The sequence below is a fragment of the Rhipicephalus microplus genome, chromosome 5 (genome assembly GCF_043290135.1).
Source record: "Rhipicephalus microplus isolate Deutch F79 chromosome 5, USDA_Rmic, whole genome shotgun sequence".
Classification (NCBI taxonomy): Eukaryota; Metazoa; Arthropoda; class Arachnida; order Ixodida; family Ixodidae; genus Rhipicephalus; species Rhipicephalus microplus.
This window is the reverse complement of record NC_134704.1, coordinates 70,218,855-70,228,825: the sequence shown is the minus strand read 5'-3', so window position 1 is coordinate 70,228,825 and position 9,971 is coordinate 70,218,855. Positions and strand designations below refer to the sequence as shown.

Here is a 9,971-nt window from a genome sequence, read left to right as displayed (position 1 = left end):
TACAGCCACTCGCGGTGCTGTTCTGCATTGAGGGCTAATCTTCGTTTTCCCGCTAGATACAAAAAGCTTCAATCATTTACCGCATTTCATGCCTCATTGTTACTGCTCGGCAGAGCCTTGAATTAAGCCGCGTCTGGCAATTTTCTATGGTGTTTGCTGCAAGCCGTTCAACGTAGCCAGAGGAAGAGGGGGGGGGGGTTCAATCCTCCTACCTATTTTTTTCAGAGTTTGAATGTGTATATATACAGACACGCACACATATAAACACTCAAATTGACCTTAATTATTGCTGGTTGGATACCCCTCCTTCCTCCCCTCTAAGGCTAATCCAGCTACGCCGTGCAAGCAGCCAAAAAAGGCAGCCGCGAAGCTAATGCCAGCGATGAATGGTCTGGGCGCACGAGATGCTTCGAGTACCTACTACCAGTACTCTTCTATAGTCATCGAGTACCACCTATAGAAGGTACTCTCCTAATCAGTAACGAGTATAAACTAAGCCATAGCTGCTTCGTGAGTGACACGTTTATGATTTACCTAATTTTTTGTTGTTGTCTCATGTGGGAGCGTAATTCAGTGATGTGTAAAATAACTTTTTTTTTGCATGGATATGTACTTACCCCTACACTTGTATTCGCTACAAGTTGTTTATTCACAGGAGACATAAATATGGTAATATTCACAAAATAACATATTGCTATGAAATTTTCATCGTGCCCACTCTGATTCCGGGCCACCATCGCCATGTAGAAATGAAATTGACCATGACATTTACTTTTAAATCCAACATTCGTGAGGGAAGTTGCCGGTAAAAGACATTGAGGCACTTTCAAATGATCCGAAAGGTAACTAAACACAGTATGAAGTGCTAAATATAATAACAAGCACATGTGGTGCTCCCATTGATCAGCTCACGGCTGTCCAGCGGGCCCGCGTGGTGGCTGGCATGCTCGGCTTGCCCATCCCTACATGGAAGTGAGCCGGGTGGGCGGCCCTGTCACGTTCCACTGGACAAAATAAAGTCATTTCTCCTCGTTTCGTCGTGTAGCACTGTGTAAGTTTGTCAAGAAGGACAGGCCACAAATGACACACACAAAAATAGAAACTCATGAAATATCTCTCTTGCACGAACAGGCAGAATAAAATTGAAACATAAATAAACAAAGTATAATATAGTTAAAGATTTATCATCTGCAATTTTCTCGGTTCCATTGGTATGCGCAATAAAAAGAAGCTCAAGCTCATTTTTTTGCATTTTCAGCGTTGGCAGTATGTAGAGTGACCCATATTTTTTTTATAAGCTCGTATTGAAGTTACCACTTGTCATATTTGTCTGTGATGTGTACTTAGTGATTTACCATGGTGGAAATACAAAATAATCACAAGAGTGCATATATATATATATATATATATATATATACATATATATATATATATATATATATATATATATATATATATATATATATATATATATATATATATATATATATATATATATATATATATATATATATATTACCGTGGGAGTGTCGTCACACCTACGTTCAAAATTCACGTTTAAAACTCACATATAAACCTAATAAAGTGCCGGGGGGGGGGGGGGTAGCCGCCGTGGTAGCTCAGTGGTAGAGCATCGAACGTGTTATTCAAAGGTCGCAGGTTCGGTTCCTGCTTACGGCAAGTTATCTTTTCGCCCACTTTTTTTTCTTCACATTTACATTACAATTGGGTCTAATAACTTCCCCTATATATTCCTTGGCATTACTGACTATATATATATATATATATATATATATATATATATATATATATATATATATATATATATATATATATATATATATATATATATATCCTCCTGAGTTCCAGCTATGGGGATTTGTCCAAAATATTGGACATGAAATACCCCATCACTACAAAGATCTCAGCATGTTTTCTTCCTCAAAAACCACTTGTCCAATATTTTGGACATCTACTGGCGCCCTCCATGAAGTTTTGTCGAAATTGCGCCAGGAGATCGCGAAACAAAGAAGAAAACATGGTGGCGTTCAACAGGGCAATCTTCTAGAAGTTAAACGGCGAAAGTTAAGGTCCACTTTTCTGTTGGTTTTTTATTATTTGTTAAATTTTGAATAACAACTTGCAGTTATTCCGGAATTTGTCACACTTTTCTTCAGTAGCCTTGCTTTGTGTTGCTTCAGGCCCACTACATAACGCTTTAATTAAGTTTCAGCGTCCAATTAGTTGGACATCACGCCATACCAAAAGCACAGGCATCACGGAAATAATAAGCTTCACTTTTTATCTTCGTCATATACACACCAAGTTGTGAAAGTTTCAGGCAATTCCGTGGACCAAAATCCAACCCGGAAGCCAGGAGGATATATATATATATATATATCCTCCGTGAGCAGTCACAACGTGCTTTATTGCGACGTTTCGGCTTAGAGTCTGGCCTTCATCAGCATATATTTATACAAGAAGAGTTAACTCTTGTCTTGAAATAAACAAACAAGTGAGCGTCGATTCCCGGCTTGCGCTGTTGAGCCTTCTCGGTAACCGGTCGAATGACAGCAGCGCCTTCAATAGTTCCACACTTCAATAGTCTCACACTAGTTATAGTAACAATTGTTGGACCCTACAGTCCCAAAACCACACAATGATGAGACGCCGTAGTGGAAAGTTCGAGAAATTTTGACCACTTGGCGTGGTCAAAATTTATTTAGGCACGCGGGATTGAGGGCCGTGTACCTAAATTTAGGTACACGGGCCTCAAACATTTTTGCCACTATATCGAATACGCGGCCGCCGCAACTCGTATTAGAACACACAGCCTGATTCTCTGCAGCCGAGTTCCTTATACTAGACCACCATAGTGAGTCCCAATGATTAGTTGTATAGAACAATGGTACAGACAAGACAAACATGCGTTAATAAAATTGAATATGCTATAGATAACTTTAAGTTAGATCAAACACGTCGTTTCAAACACAAACGTCGAAGAGGACACTGGAAGAGGTATCCCTGCTGCTGGAACGTAAAGTGCTCAGTATCCCCTGACTCCCTCTTCCTCACTTGACTTAAGCCAGTGATGGGTGATGTAATGTTCTGTTTTTTTTTTCTGTAAGTGACAAATGGCACGAAGAAAATGTCCTTTGCGATGTATCAACATACATACCCTCACAAACACCGCAAACACTGTCCCTCGGTGCCTCCTCTGGCGTCGTCAACGAGCCATCGTCTACGTCGACAGCAAAGGCCTCGTTGGTTCAACATTACCGTGCCCTCTCGCACCGCGTTTCAGCGCTCTTCCTGGTGCCTTTGGTTTCGAACACACGCGAACAGCCTCGACGGTACCTGCGCAAACAAACTTCCTCCAGGAATGCGCCATTACAAAACATTCAAGCACCATTGCATCCATCCGTCCTCTAGTTTACACTGCGTAATACAACTGCGCGAAAGGGAACGTCGCCTTGCACCATAATTCGTTGCTTCGTCGAGCGTTTCAGTGTGGTGGCATCGTACGTGAGGGTTTTTCATTTTGCCATTCTCGCTGCCATCAGAATGCGTGTGAAAAGGCAATATGACTCCACCACGCGAGCTGTAGATTTTTGTAAAACGATGGCACTTTTATCTATCTATCTATCTATCTATCTATCTATCTATCTATCTATCTATCTATCTATCTATCTATCTATCTATCTATCTATCTATCTATCTATCTATTAATCTATCTATCTATCTATCTATCTATCTATATATCTATCTATCTATCTATCTATCTATCTATCTATCTATCTATCTATCTATCTATCTATCTATCTATCTATCTATCTATCTATCTATCTATCTATCTATCTATCTATTTATCTATCTATCTATCTATCTATCTATCTATCTATCTATCTATCTATCTATCTATCTATCTATCTATCTATCTATCTATCTATCTATCTATCTATCTATCTATCTAGCTTATATACAGGCTTGCAAGCGGAAGAATAGCAATACAGCATAGTAAGCTCCAGATAACCTTCTAATTACCGAAGAACACATCCAAGTATGGAGAACAAAGCCAACACTGATTTTCCTTTTCTTTTTTCCCGTATGGCTTCAGCTGTATCAGATATAATTCGTCCGCAAATCTGTTCGGGCATAAGAAATATTTGTCCGTTTCTACACCCACGCATCAATAAAAAAACGTACGGCTGATCTGACTCTGGTGCAAGTAATTTACCAATAGCAAAGATAAATAAGTAGGCCACATGAAAACAACAATAAACAATTGTCAGATTTGCGGATGCAATACCTTGCTGGCTTCCTTTTCTATGCCATCCGGAGCTAGTGGCTTTCATGTCTAAAGGTTATCGTCATCCTCGTGGAGTTCGGGGCTGTGGGTACCACGAAGGGGGGGGGGGGGGGGCTTTCGAGAAAAGAAAGCACGACTTCTCGACAAAGAGAAGGATTCATGCATCGTGCCTATTTGTCGACCCAGAAACGTGCATCAGAAGCATCTATACGTTTTTCGTTTTGTTTTTACAGTCTACAAGCAACGTTTTGTGCGGCAGGCGCGTCCTCAACGCGACTAGTTTTCGAGACCTGTAATGGGTAACCGAACGAGCGTGCACTATATGTGCCAGAAACACGATCGCAGTTCTAGCATGTATGCAGGGTAGTTGTCAAAAGATGCAGAGTTGTGTCTGTTCTTTGAAAAGACGCGTTTCCCGTTCCACGATGACTCGTTCCTCTCGGTGTATTTACGAGCACCTGTTATTTGTACGGGCAAATGCAGCGAGACCAAACGCAAACTACAGTCCGGAGTCACTTACTACGGAGAGGGAGCACCTTCTCGGGCTTTTATTAGGGACGCCAGCACCGACGAGCACTCTCGCTTCTCCTTCAACCACTATCGGTCGGGCACTCGTGGTTTTCCGGATATTCCGAAAAAGTCTCCCAAAAAATAAAATTGGCACGAAATCAATCATTCTGGCTCGAGATATATGTTGGATATCAATGGTATCTGTTCATGAGGTTAGTTAAGAGAGGCGCAATTAAGCACTATATTATTGATGAAAATAACTGAATGAGTTCATTGAAAGAGCTCACGGGTTTTTGTTCAAGCAGCTGGAATCGTTGTGACATCTCGTGGAGCAGATCCCAACCATGCGCTTCTTTCTCCGCGGCCTCCGAAATCCACTTTGGTAGCGCGCAAAACACAAACGGAAAAAGTATGATACCAGTGCACACGAATGCCTATAGGCAGGCACTCTTACCCGCTGGTGGATTATGGTAAGCGAAGGATTATGGTTGCCCTTTTATTTTTGCATTTATTGCGACAGTGATTATATGGACACACTCGACGGGTCGCTGACGTCGCCGGAGCCGTTGCTGTCGCCGTCGTGAACCGTATAAAGTCCAAACTGACAATATCCTCCGCGTATCGTATGTTATAAATACCACGGGTAAAAGCGCACGAGTGGGGGCAACGAACGTAGCTGAAGCTCAGATTAAACGGGCTGGACCATCTCGGTCGCTCGAGGGACCAATGCGAGGTAGCACCACCCCTCTCGAGAAGCCTGTCGTCGAAGCAGAGAGGAAACGCCCCGTCAGTCTTTAGCAAGCGTGAAAATACGTGAGGAGCGATGGAGGTTGAGGACTTCGCTCGTGCAGCAACTCTCAACTTCGGTACCAAAGGTGCGGTCGCGATCGCCGACGCACGCACTATCTCGGATGCCACCAGCGGGTAGATTGTATGCTCTTTCTGCGTGCTGCACTCTCTGCGCGAAGAGACTCTGCGGAAAGAGCATCCCTCTTTGGAGTGGCTGTATTCTCTTACACCAGTGATTTGTAGCTTAACGTGAGATCGGATACGAAAGAGTTAGCTGTCAGCCTCCATTTCGTATATTAATATAATTTGGTTCTATCGCATTCATTTCTGCGCCCTAGAGGGGAAACTGTGACTTATTACTTCCATCACCTCTGATTTGATTGTGCGTCCATTGTCACGGCGGCCATGTTCGGAAATCACTACATGGCACATTGAGAAAAAAAAAATGAAGCAGCTTTCATGACTTAACGACGCGAAGATAGTTTAAATAGTGCATAGTGCTCGTACCATATACTGCTTCTTGACTGCGTGACTTAGCTCTATAACAGTTTTGCTTGAAGACCCGAGCCAGAAACTTTTTTTGGAGGGGGGGAGGAGGGAGGGCGGGATATTGTTGGAGGCCTTAAGCAACACTGATTTTTTTATTTATTATCTTTAGAGCTGCTTCTTCCTTCCATAATTTGAGGGTAGGTGGGGCTGGTTCTCTAGGAACACACACCACTTCCTTGCTACGGGCCTTATGCACTTTCTAACTAAGCAAGGGAATAACAATGTCAGTGTGCCATTAAAAATCAGTTGAAAGTCAGAACCCGTATGTCCGTACATTTTCTTTTCTTTTTCGTGGGAGTGTTTTCGCACTGTTAGTCCGTCGCTCTATAAACAATGAATCAACTCGCTCAAAAAGAATCGTTGAAACTTTTTAACCTGTTTCCGCGACGTTAGGCCAGTGAAGCAGCTTTCAAATTGAAACTCATAATGCCGTCATGCGTCGTCTAACGTCGGCAGCGAGAATTAACACGCGTCAGCTCTCAAAACGACGTTGTTTCTGCGCTTCCTGCGTGCTGCTTTTCACCACGCGCCGGTTTTTTTATTTAGCTACAGCTACTTCAGTTCGCTCAGAAATTACGCGCTTCATCTGTTATCGAAATAAGCATCGACATATGAGTGGTCCTTCGTAAACAAACAATCAAAGCTCATACCATGCTTTTCCAACTGCTAAATAGCGGAGGCGGTACTGGTTACTAGTAATGAACAGTCAAGGCATGTCTGTCACACCCATAGAAAGCCACGTGTGACCCCCTCGCACCTCACTTGAGGCACTGCTGCGTTGAGTATGCGAACGCAGCTGCGTTCACGCGAATGCGAATACTGAGAGATTCACAGGCGTTTAGCTAACGCGCTGTTCATCCACTACTTTAGCACAATCTACAAGCACTGACCTAACGGGATTATAAAAGCAACTCAAAGCAAGGGTTGACGTCCGGAAACGCAATGTTTCCAAACCAAGCACCCCACAGCGCTGAAAGTCGTTCCTCCGGTTTCGTATCACGCTGCGTTAACAACCGTCGCGAACAGGATATTAATGGGAATGCGATCCGCTTTCCCAGCTAGCTTGGGCTTTAAATAAAAATGTAGGAAGTGAGGCGCACAGAGGGAGGAAGATAACGCCTAACTTTGTTTTGCATAAAACAAGCTCGCAGGCTCGACACCCTAGAAGAATGAATTAGTGCGCTGTCTTCATGTGCGCGTATAAAGGGCTTTTTTTTTTCTTTCCACACGTGCGTTCATGTTTTCTCAGTATCACATCTTGATCGTCCGAGTTTCAGCCACTCGACCACTTTCAAGCGTTCAGTGACAACGCGTCATAACTTCATCGGAATACGCTCGTCACGATTGTTACACTACGTTCACCTTAACGTCATCGTAAACCAGACACTCGTAGGTCACTGAAAAAACGACTCGGCCCCTGGAACGAGATAGAATGAAGAAGTGGTTCAGGCTGCAATAGAGCAAATTACCATCGGCGAGCTCTTGTGCATACTTAACCAACGTGAGATTTACTATAGTAAAGATTAGCTGACTCTAGCTTGCCTCAGCCATATTTTAGAAAGCACTAGTTATTATTATTCACTGGCCACAAGCGCTTGTAATATAAAAATAAATACGGTAGTCGAAGTCACGTGACAGTGAAAACCTTTTCAGTACACCATGCTGCCTTTGGGATCATTATTTAAGTACCCTATACGTAACGTATAGGGAACGGGCCAAGGAATGCTATGTCATCGAGTTTCCTGACACGCACGCACCCCCCCCCCCCACACACACACACAGACACATGCATGCACGTGCGCAGGATAGATAAGGAGAGAATGGCGACTCTATGTTTTCTCTCCGTCAAGCTCCGTCAAGAAGCAGAGACAGCGTTGAGAGCCGGTGAGATGGCGTGCTGTGCTGCTCACGAATTGAGTTCGTTCCGGCTTGGTTTCTATATTCTACCCAAGTTCTCTCGGGGTGATCATACCACACGTACACCACACTCCACACACGAGACCTCTTCTCAATCGCACTCCCGCGTACCTTGATGCGCACGCTGGAGGACTGCCTTCTCAGCGGGGCGGTCATGGTGTGACGCAAGATTTGATCGCCCCAGTTGGGAAAGAACCGCGCACTGGCCGTAAAAGAATGTCCCCGCCGTGGTTCCCGCTTTTGCATGGCGACCATTCAATAAGGAAGGTTGGCGTTTGCTTCAGGGACGGACCAATCAGAGAACAGGCGAATCTGCGAAGGAAGCACGAAAAGATGCCGCAACTTTTTTGTATTGCTTTAGTGTTTAGTTGTTGGATGATGTTCTTCTTTTGGAAAGTACAAAGCACGCCGCCCTCACTTCCGTTTGTGTGTGTATGTATGTGTGTGTGTTTGTGAAATGAAAACCTAAATGAAAGTAATCGCAGAGGCACTCGCACGCAGGCTGAGAGCGGTAGATCTTCTAAGCGCACCGCGTGAGGCGGTTTTTCTTTCACCGCACTCCGCCGAAAGCTCCACGACTTGTTCTTCGTGTTGCTCCTGTACAAACACTCGTATGGACTCACGGAAATAAGACGAATAGGACCAGAAGACCAACAATCTTCACTTCCGCCTACTCTTCTTCAGCGCCGGCCAACAAAGCGTTCGTGTCTTCTCAACGTCGAATACTCACCGCCATGTGCAGCTCGAGCATTCTGATTTCATAAGAGCTGCAGGTCAGCTGTGGGCATACAAATACGCTATTGACTGAAATGGAGAATTGTGGTTGGCGGAAAACACAAAGGGGCACGACAGAGCATGAAGTGGCGAGCTGTCATTTGCCGGAAGGCGTTTGAAGCGACCGCCCTTATCTGAAAGGATGAAGAGCCTTCATGCGATTTTTGCTTATTAATTACACGTAGAAGCGTTTTAAGGCAGGTCATTCTCCGCAGTTTTGAGTAGTGTACAGGTAACTTGTTATCGCCTATTCGTGTTAAGCATGCCGCTAATACATCATGGGCCAACTTCATATAAATTTCGCCAGCGCTTTCCTTTATTTTATACTTATTTACATTCTAACGAATAATTTCACTTCCACGCAGTCAACTAAATGCAGTCAGTCTAAAAGCCTTGTTAGATTAGTAAGAACTCTCAAAATGGAACCGCAAATACTTACCAAACGCCATGCTTAACAAGTTGGCCAAAGAAGTACTTTACGTATTTTGCAACGAATGCTAATGTTCTCGATTTAATTGGACATGTACTTTGGCATCTCAGGACGAACGCGGCTTTCCACACACTATCATTATTACAGTAACATTCAGAGGAATCGGAGTGACGGGTTTCAAATAGAAAGCTGCACACGCCATTGGTACTCGAACTGCGTTTGTTCACCATAAAGTTTCCTAATGTATACACTAGGGACAACTCTGGCGCTAGTGTCTATGAGAGCTGCAACGCACGGCGCTTCAGCGAGCATGGAATTGATGGGTTGTACACACATTTGTCTAATCTTCGTACTTCTAGCCTGCTTTTGGCTCCGTGTGTGTTTGTTTTCTCACGAAACAAAAATCAGCAAATGTTCAGCGGTTGCGCTTCACCACCTTATTCTTTTTAGACTTACCTTTCCAAATCGGGTCACGAAGTTCAAAAGGGTTGAATCTTTCTTTCAGCACAAAACCGAAACACGGCAATAAACAAAGCCGCAAGTACGATTCGCCGCCCGCAATTACGAAGACTAGGCAAATGTGTGTACTACCCATCATCCACATGGTCGCTGAACGATCGCAGCGACAGAGTCCCCTCTAGTTAATTTTAGGAAACTCTATGCTTTTTACTCAAGGCGTTCTGGGCGCCGCCA

At 43.8% G+C, this 9,971-nt stretch overlaps 1 non-coding gene across 1 annotated transcript; it reads left to right on the top strand.

The window, feature by feature from the left end:
- The first annotated feature begins 1,608 nt into the window (after nucleotides 1-1,608).
- Nucleotides 1,609-1,680, top strand: TRNAT-UGU (transfer RNA threonine (anticodon UGU)). The gene has a single exon. It is a non-coding gene; the product is annotated as a tRNA-Thr (tRNA).
- The last annotated feature ends 8,291 nt before the right edge of the window (nucleotides 1,681-9,971 follow it).